This window comes from Cetorhinus maximus, chromosome 21 (genome assembly GCF_964194155.1).
Source record: "Cetorhinus maximus chromosome 21, sCetMax3.hap1.1, whole genome shotgun sequence".
NCBI classification, from domain to species: Eukaryota; Metazoa; Chordata; class Chondrichthyes; order Lamniformes; family Cetorhinidae; genus Cetorhinus; species Cetorhinus maximus.
In genome coordinates, this window is record NC_135899.1 from 50,503,006 (window position 1) to 50,513,257 (window position 10,252).

Below are 10,252 nucleotides of genomic sequence, written 5' to 3' on the forward strand. Positions count from 1 at the left end.
CTTATGGCAGTAATGGCAATCTGCCTCCTTGAATTTACAAGTGTCCGGTCCGTGATCACCCTCACATCTATAACAAATTAACCTTGGAATCACTGCTGAAGTGTTCTTACTAGGCCTTTTCATGATTCTAACAGTGGACATTGCCTCTCGCTTTGCTGCTGTGTCTCTGGTTCCCATCCCACATGAAGAACAGCGCCATGTTGTATGTGTTGCAAAGCCTGCGAGTCTCTCACAGCACTTTCCATGGCAAGAGATATTTCCAGGTTGCGCTTCAAGTTGATGTCGAACTCGGCGAGTAAATGGTGCTGAGTGGCATCGCCCTGAACTCCACAAACGAATTGGTCCCACAGCATGTCATTTAATGTGTCCCCGAAGTCACAGTGTTCTGTCAACTGCTTCAGCTTCGGTACATAGGTTGTGATGGACATTCCTGGGGCCCTAACTCTGGAATTAAATTTAAAAAGCTGCATTATTATGGATGGTTTTGGCTGGTAATGCATTTTCACAAGGTCCACTAATTCATTAATGAACTTAGAGTTGGGCGCGCTCGGGGCCGTCAGGCTGCGGGTGAGATTGTATGTCTTGCTACCACATACACTCAAAAGGATGGCTTTCTGTTTTTCCTCTGCAGTAATTTCATTCGCTATGAAATAAAAACCAAGCTGCTCTACATACTGGCTCCAGTCTTCTATAGTCGCATCATAAGGGTCGATTCTGCCGAAGAGTGGCATGACTGGTGAATAGTCTTTTCTTTTTTCTTAACGTTCGATATTCACGGTAACCAGCTGAGGTGCAGAATCGGAGCTATTTTACCCTCGTCGCCAAACGTAATGACTTGATGGAGTGGACTGGTTTCAACAAGAAACAGATAAACTTTATTAGAGGGAGCTTTTCAGATAGTATATGATTGATCAGCACTCTCGTCTGGAAGCCCGTGCTTAGAGTTCATTGGTCAGAGCCTCCAAGAACATTACGTTACCCTGATAGACAGCAGGAGAGGCAATACCTTCAGTTACTATAGCAACATTCATGCCACACAAGATAATGCCAGATAATGTCCACCTCCAACAAGAGAGAATCTAACCATCTCCCCTTGTTTTTCAATGGCATTACCATCACTAAATCCCCCACTATCAACATCCTGGGGGTTACCAGTGACCAGAAACTGAACTGGGCTAGCCATATTAATTCTGTGGCTAAAAGAGCAGGTCAGAGGCTAGGAATAGTGCAACGAGTAACCCACCTCCTGACCCCCCCAAAGCCTGTTCACCATCTACAAGGCACAAGTCAGGAGTGTGATGGAATACTCCCCACTTGCCTGGATGAGTGCAGCTTCAACAACGCTCAAGAAGCTTGGCAACGTCCAGGACAAAGCAACCCACTTGATCGGCACCTCATCTGCCACATTAAACAGTCACTGCCTCCAATACTAGCGCACAATGGCAGCAATGTGTACCATATACATGATGCACATCAGCAACATGCCAAGGCTCCTTCGACAGCATCTTCCAAACCAATGACTTTTACCACCTAGAAGGACAAGGGCAACAGATGCCTGTGAATACCACCACCTGTAAGTTCCCCTCCAAGCCACACACCGTCCTGACTTGGAACTATATCGTCGTTCCTTCACTGTTGCTGGATTAAAATCCTGGAACTCCCTTCCTAACAGCACTTTGGGTGTACCTACATGTTTAGACTGCAATGGTTCAAGAAGGCGGCTCATCACCACCTTCTCAAGGGCAATTCAGATGGAGCAACAAATAACGGCCTAGCCAGCAACACTCACATCCCATGAAAGAATAATAAAACACAACTTGCATTTACACAGCACCTTTAATGTAGGAAAATGTCCCAAGGCAATTCACAAGAGCATTATTAAACAAAATTTGACACCAGGTCACAAATGGAAACTTTAGGACAGGTGACCAAAAGCTTGGTTAAACGAGTGTCTTAAAGGAGAAAAGAGGGTTGTAAAGATTTAGGGAGGGAATTCCGGGGCTTAGCGCTTAGGCAGCTGCAGACACGGCCAGCTGGGGATGTGTAAGGGGTCACAATTGGAGGAGTGCAGAGATCTTGGACGGTTGTAGGGCTGCAGGTGGTTACAGAGAAGGGAGAGTTCACCATTGTGAATTAATTTCTTCCCATTTCCTCTGCATGTTTGAGGCTTAATGGGGGAGCCAGTTCAGGGTGGATGGGTCGGGGAAAATAATGAACCCCAATGTTTTAAAGTTGACCAATGCTGCTTTGTTGGGACCTCCTCTGTTTCTCCTCCAGGAACTCCTGTCTCCTGCCATTAGCATCCAGGTTCAGACTCCAGGTCAGTGCAGCTCCCAGCCTGGCTTTCAGACAGATCATTCAACACTTGCTAGTTTCCAGTTCGATCCCCTTGCTGCCAAGTTGGACAGATTTTGGATTCTGTACCATCACCCCCACCCCAAACTGGCCAAACTGAGCTCCATCATTGTTGAGACACAACGACTCTGGTAGCCATCTGCTTCCAAGTATACCATTGCTTCTTTTGCTGCACAATGTCTGCGATCACATCCAGACTAGCCTCAGAAATGGAGAGGTTCTGCACTTTCAGCAACCCAGAAATGTGGAGCCCCTTTATTGTTGCTGTTTTAAGAATGGCAGCTGCTTGTTATCACTCATGTCCTGGTGGCAGGGCCCTGAGAGTCCCTCTAAGGAAATACTGGGGACAGCCTCAGGAAATTCTGGGAGATCAACTCAGTGTGATTTTGGCAAGTGTTGAGTCCTGGCAGAGAATTTGCCAAAAGTGCATGCAGTATCTCGATGCAGATTGGATTGCAGCTTCCTCAGGACTGTAAAGTTTGGTTTAGGAGCTCCCTCTGATGCTGATCAGAGAGACTGCAGAAAGTAAAAACCACATGGTCACACAAATGCTCCCACACTTGCTTATTCACTCACTGCCTGTTACTTGCATAAACACACGCACACACGTACACACATACACATCATCTTTCACCTCAGTGACGGGAACATATCCCTAATAAACAGTCAGCTGGTAAAACAGAACTTGACTATTGCTGAAAAGAGAGACAATTTCCAAAGATTTTCATCCTACACTTCTTTTGTTTGTAGAGAAAGGATGCTTGCGTTAGCGTAGCTATGAGCGCAGCCAGGATTATTCAGAAAGTGCTGCTCAATTGCAGAATCACATCTAACAGTGATATTTTGTTTTGGGTTTTGCAAGCACGAACTGGTTGTTTATTCTGCCTATTACAAGCAGCCAGAGAAACATTTTTTGACTCGATCAGCCAATCATCGGGAAGTATGGCCTACGTACCTGTCATCACATTGGCACTGTAGGGGGTGGTGGTGTGTGTGTCAGCTTCACCTCTGACTTCTGAGCAGTTCGAATCGCTCCCACTCCCTGGGTTCTAGACCATGGACTTATTTGGCGGTTGTGACAAAGTGCAGCAGACAACTGGCTTTGGTGCAAGAAAAAAACTGAGTTTATTGAAGTCACAAATGAACTTATAACATTTGGATTACACTGAGATTATACAGACCTACAAAGTACACTTAGTTAAGAATGTGGAACACACGGCATAACGAGGGAAAATCACGCTACTTATCCCCTTACCCTTGTCCCACCCCCAAAACCTAACTAAATTGAACTAGGAGAGGTCAGGGATCATGCTCACCAACCAGGGTTCCTTGACAGTTCGAAATCCAGCCAGGTAAGCCGGTTGCAGTTTTGGGGTACGCTCTTTGTGTCCTCTGGGGCCTGCCGTCCCCACGTGGTCCTGGTCTGTGGAATCTGCAAAGGTTCTTCAGTTGGGTGGAGGGCGTGGTTGTGGGTGGTCGATCTTCATGGAGGGCTGCGGTTGCGGCCTTGTTGTCTTCGGTTGAGCCTGCCACCCCGTGCCCCTCGCCGTGATGTTGCCTGCGGGCCTGCAAACTTCTGGATCTCCTCCCTGCTTGGCTCAGCTCCCTACTTAAACTCGGCTTCAACTGCTCTCACCTGCTCACTGCCCTGTGTCAGCTTTCAAAACTGCTCACCCTTCTGTGTCCCTGTCCAAAACTGCTCACTTCAGATCTCCTGACCCAGCTATACTGTTTTTTTTCGAATTTCTTATCTCAATCCAAATCAAGGTTAGTTCTTTGTTTGATTTTGGTGAGCTTCCCCGTGTGATTGTTGCCTTGTTGTTTTTAATGAGCTTGCATGATGTTTATCATTGTCTTCCTGTCCCCTTAACTAGTTTTGAACTGAAAGCCATTGTATGTGTGGAGTATTGATGGGTTTGCATAATTGCATTGATTGTGGTCTTCCTGCCCCCATAGTTAATAGCGGTTATTTATGCAAGATTTTGATGGGCTTTAGTTTCGTGTTAACAAAAACAGAATTACCTGGAAAAACTCAGCAGGTCTGGCAGCATCGGCGGAGAAGAAATCAGTTAACGTTTCGAGCCTTCATGGCCCTTCGGCAGAACTGAAGCATAGTTAGAAGAAGGGAGAAATATAACTGGTTTAAGGTGGGTGGGGGTGGGGGTGGGGGGGGGGGAGAGACATTGAGGGTGTGGGGATTGTGGAGATGAGCAGATAATCAAAAGATGTCACAGACAAAAGGGTCAAAGAGGTGTTGAAGGTGGTGATATTTGTCTAAGAAAAGTGCTAATTAAGAATGGAAGACAGGATATTCAAAGTACAGCTCTAGTGAGGGTGTGGTGGAAAGACTAACGAGGTTTTAGTTTTAGATTTAAAAATAATGGAAATAGGTGGGGAAAGAAGAATCTATATAAATTATTGAAAAAAAAGCGGGGGGGAGCGGCGGGAGGGAGAAACGGGGTGGGGATGGGGGGAGGGGGAGTTTAAGATCTAAAGTTGTTGAATTCAATATTCAGCCCGGAAGGCTGTAAAGTGCCTAGTCGGAAGATGAGGTGCTGTTCCTCCAGTTTGTGTTGGGCTTCACTGGAACAATGCAGCAAACCAAGGACAGACATGTGGGCAAGAGAACAGGGTGGAGTGTTAAAATGGCAAGTGACAGGGAGGTTTGGGTCTTTCTTGCGGACAGACCGCAGGTGTTCCGCAAAACGGTCGCCCAGTTTGCGTTTGGTCTCTCCAATGTAGAGGAGACCGCATTGGGAGCAACGAATGCAGTAGACTAAGTTAGGGGAAATGCAAGTGAAATGCTGCTTCACTTGAAAGGAGTGTTTGGGCCCTTGGACGGTGAGGAGAGAGGAAGTGAAGGGGCAGGTGTTGCATCTTCTGCGTGGGCATGGGGAAGTGCCATAAGTGGGGTTTGAGGAGTAGGGGGTGATGGAGGAGTGGACCAGGGTGTCCCGGAGGGAACGATCCCTATGGAATGCCGTCAGGGGGGGTGAAGGGAAGATGTGTTTGGTGGTGGCATCATGCTGGAGTTGGCGGAAATGGCGGAGGATGATCCTTTGAATGCGGAGGCTGGTGGGGTGATAAGTGAGGACAAGGGGGACCCTATCATGTTTCTGGGAAGGAGGAGAAGGCGTGAGGGAGGATGCGCGGGATATGGGCCGGACACGGTTGAGGGCCCTGTCAACGACCGTGGATGGAAAACCTCAGTTAAGGAAGAAGGAGGACATGTCAGAGGAGCTGTTTTTGAAGGTAGCGTCCGAAGGGCCATGAAGGCTCGAAACGTTAACTGATTTCTTCTCCGCCGATGCTGCCAGACCTGCTGAGTTTTTCCAGGTAATTCTGTTTTTGTTTTGGATTTCCAGCATCCGCAGTAGCTTTTAGCTTTTTGTTTTTATCTGTAGTTTCGTGTTGATTGTTTTAAAGGGAAGAATGCATATTCTGTCTCCTCTCGTCGTCTGGTTTCAGGTAAAAGTCTAAAAGTCATATCCTTGTTGATGATATGAAAAATTTAGGAATTTTGAGAACCCTTCAGCACTGAAATTCATGCACGATGTTGCTTAATTGTCGGCAGAACACCTTTTTGGACTGACATTAGCATCCTTTTAGTAGGAAATACCGCTCATGTTATCACATTAGCGTGAGACGAGTTGCTTAACCTACTGTTCAAATATCCCTAAATGCATGGGCTGAAATCCATTTGCTCAACACATAAGATTCCTGTTTATGATCAAAGTGTTTTGTTGTTGTCAATACAATTTATATCTAACAGTATATCAAAATTAATTCATCATGGATGGGTGATGCACTGTTCGAGTCCTGTCACTTTACCTCAGGGGCTTGCGTTAGATTGTGCTGGGGGTAAAATTCCTAAATCCCAGGATTTTGGACAATTTCTTCCTCCTATTCGTCAAGAAGAAGGGTTTTGCGGAATGGAGCATCCAGTGTCAAATAGCTCAGGCCAGGAATAGTAAGAGTGAGATACAGAATTAGATATACCTGAGCCCTAAAACAAGAGAGCAACCCCTTCAGCATCAGTGTGAGATGCCTTCTCCATTTCCCTGCTGAGGTAGGTGTAATATTATGCTACATGTCACTACCAAAATACTGACCCATCAAAAACAATGACCTCTTGTGAGAAAAAGGTTTTAGCAAGATCTAATCTAGAGATTTGACACCAAAATCTAGGTTGATACCCTACTGTAGTACTGAGGGACTGCTACACTGTTGGAGAAGGCATCTTTTAGATGAGATATTAAATCAAGGCCCAGTCTGCCCTAGGGTGGGGTTAAAAGATTCCATGGTACTTTTTGAAGAAGAGTTGGGATAGTCTCCCCTGTGTCCTGGCCAATATTTATCTCTCAATAAACATCATTAAAACAGATTATCAACATCTCATTGCTTATCATCGCATATTGCTGTCTGTAAATTGGCTGCCATGTTTCCTAGCTTACATCAGTGACTCAGCTACTAAATGTACTTCAAGCTCTTCCTTTCTTTCTTTGATCTTACCTTGACTTCCAGAATGTGTTGCATGAACCAGCGGACATAAATGGTGCCTTTCATGTTCCCTCTCCCAAGCTAGTTCTTGTAGAAGGCCCAAAGCCTACAAGAATGTAACCAATGTTACGCAAACTTAACTGGAGTGTAGGGACCAATAAAAAGGGCATTAAACGATGATCTGTTGGAGTTAATGAAGGAATTATGGAGACTGATGAGGTGTGACTAAATCATTACAAATTCTCTGGAATGGCCTATGTTGAAAAACAAATGGTTTAAAATTTTCAAAACTCCTTCGAGGGCTTTTACATTAAGTTCCAATGGTGGATGGTCAGTGCATACCCCACTACACCCAAGGCCTCCAAGGTTTGTGTAATTTAAACCCAACTTTGAGCTAATACGAAGTTGCAGCATTTTCACTATTCACTACTGATTGATGATGGATTGACTCAGTGTTTAAGGCACCCAAAATATGGCTGGAGAGGCAATTGTATCTGTCACACTGAGACAATAGGGAGTGTTGGATGAAGCATCAGGTTCATTTTTCAGGGTAGTGAAGAGGGAACTTTAGTTTCTGCTATATTTCCTGGTTGTCTAAATAACAAACAGTAGTTAGAATTTAGCTAGCAGCTTCAGCATGGAAAGCCTCCTGTGGGGCCGGGGGAGGTGGGGAAGGATGATAAACCAAATAGATGAAAGGGATCTTCTGTGGGAGTTTGAGATGTTTTATTGCACTATCTTGGCTGCCAGGTCTGTCATCAGAAAAGCATCACCCTGCTGCAGGGCTCCGTACAATGCGATTATAATCAGGATTTGATGTTGGTGAAACACTCATGACTCCCAGTGGAAGAATTCTACAAATGCAACATTTTAGTTCCATGCAAATTTGGTGTTCATTGTGAGTGAGGAGGTGGGGGGTGGTGGGGGTGCAATGGGGAAAGGGGTGGTGGGGCGAAATCAATACACCCAGGGATAGTGGCATGTTTATGAATATCTATAAGTAACTACTTTAGGCTTTGGAGAGAGAAGGTCACGGTGAGTTGGGCAGACCATGCCAGGGGCTCAGTGAGTCTCAATGCAAATATTTAACCTTCTCTCTTGGAAAAAAGAAGGCGGAGGGGTGACCTAACAGAGATCATTAAAATTATGCAAAGTTTTGATCAAGAAGATACAGAGAGAATGTTTCCTGTTGTGGGGAAGAGCAAAACTAGAGGCCATCAACATAAGGTAGTCACCAAGAAACCCAGTAGGCAATTCAGAAGAAACTTCTTTATCCAAAGAATGGGAGAATGTGGAACTCATTACCACAGAGAGTGGTTGAAGTGTATAGTATAGATGCATTTTGGGGGAAACTTGACAAGTATATGTGGGAGAAGTGAATAGAGGTTTACAACGGTAGATTTAGATGGGAAAAGATGGGAGGAGGCTCAAGTGAAGCATAAACATTGACATGGATTCGTTGGGCTGAATGGCCTGTTTCTGTGCTGCATAGCGTATGTAATGCTGCATGAAAATGAAGGAGACTTTTTTGTTTGCCTAATTATCATTTGTCTATGTGTTCTCTTTCTTTCCCTCTGTCTCACGCTATCTATTTGCCTGCCTGTCTATCTATGGGCGGAATTGTCCTAGATTTGCATGAATTGCTGTAGCGGGTGGGTAAAAGGTTTTACTCGCCAGCCACAATGGCAGGTTTTCATGTCGTATTGCCCCAAACCCGCCGCATTAGTTATGCATTCCTGGGAAACACGCTGTTTCGATGAGAGACGGGCTCTCATTCACCCGCCACACCATCACGTCGCCGCTCCATCAGGCCAGGCGCCATATTTAAAGTCCAGCTGCGTGCACACATCTCAGTGCTTCCAGCCCAGGACTGCTGCAAGGAAGATGTCCACGAAAGGCCAAAAGACTGCAGCCCCCAGGTTTAGTGACGCATCACTGGAATGCATCTTGGACATCGTGGAGACTTGCTGGGATATCCTCCACCCACCCCCCCAACCCCCCCACCCCCCAACCACCCCCGCTCTGGCTGCAGGATGAGCAGCAGCATGACCAACCAGGCTTTGGAGGTGGTGGCAGTAGTGATCTGTGCCAATGTTGCACAGAAGAGGTTGACCATCCAATGCAGATAGAGGACAAACGATTTCATCTGTGCAGCCAGGGTAGGGCAACCATCTCATCACTCTAAACTCACACACTCAAGCCCATCACACACTCACTGGCACCTCACTCATTGCCAGCTCAAGGGACATCGCCACCCATTCTCACACACATACCCTTGCATCTCCATCTGACCTCATCTCCTCTGGAGACTGCCTCCTCAGCCCTCACCATCTTGAGCCCACTTGCACAGATCAACATGTGCCCCCACATTCACCATGGGATACCCCCATTCCCCAGTACAGCCTTCACCCTGTAGCCTCTTCCTTTGCCTGAGGCCACTTTTCCCCCTTCACCAAGCAAGCCCTAGCCCTGCAGCCATTGAAAAGCCACCCATGTATGGCTGATCTGGTGGGTAGAGACCTGCCGTGAGCCCCCCTAAAAGTGATGTGGTGCTGCCTGTGAAGCCTGGCACTGTTGATTGCGAGTGCTGACTGAAGCAAGGAAGGCAAACAAACCTTGAAATCCTGAATGAAGTGCAGCCCGCCAGGTACACGTTGCCTATGTGCTGTTGTGAAACATGTCAGCCTGTTTTCCCACCGACGTGGGCGGACGATCCAGCGAGGGGCGGGGTGGGGGTATGATTCTGGCGGGCAGGCCTAATAATGACATGCTGATATATTACAGTGAGGTTCCCGACATCTAACGACGGGGAATGCAGCCTGCCATTGGCGGACCGAGCGGATGATTGTGAACTGGTTTCATACCATTGTGAAACCGATTGCACCATATTGTCCGTTCACGCCACTGAACATGCCTGATGCCGATGGGCGCAGAAAATCCCGGCCTATATAACTATATATCAATCAATCAACCATTCATTTTGAAGAGTGTGCATTCATGATACTTTTGATATCAGAGTTCACGCTATTAAAAGTATAAAAAAAGACAAAAACAGAAGTAGCGTATGAACTGTAAAAATGTTATTTCAGTTTACGAGTGATCTCAGCGAGGTCATAAAAGAGCAAGGCCTGAGCTATCTTTAGGACAGGTTTAGATACAGAGACAGATACGGAGTGAGCAGAGACTCAGCCCCGTAGAATAGGAGTGAACAGTTGTCATGGCTACATCTTGTGAAGCTTAAAAGTTTGTGATGTATAAAATTAATGAAAAGGGCTGAATAAGTTGCTGAAGCTGATTAGAGTTACAGATTCAGGTTTGGGGTGAATAAAAAACATTGAAATAATTCCTTTGGTCCTAGAGGGAGATTAACCATTTCCAAAGTTTCAGGATAGTGTAA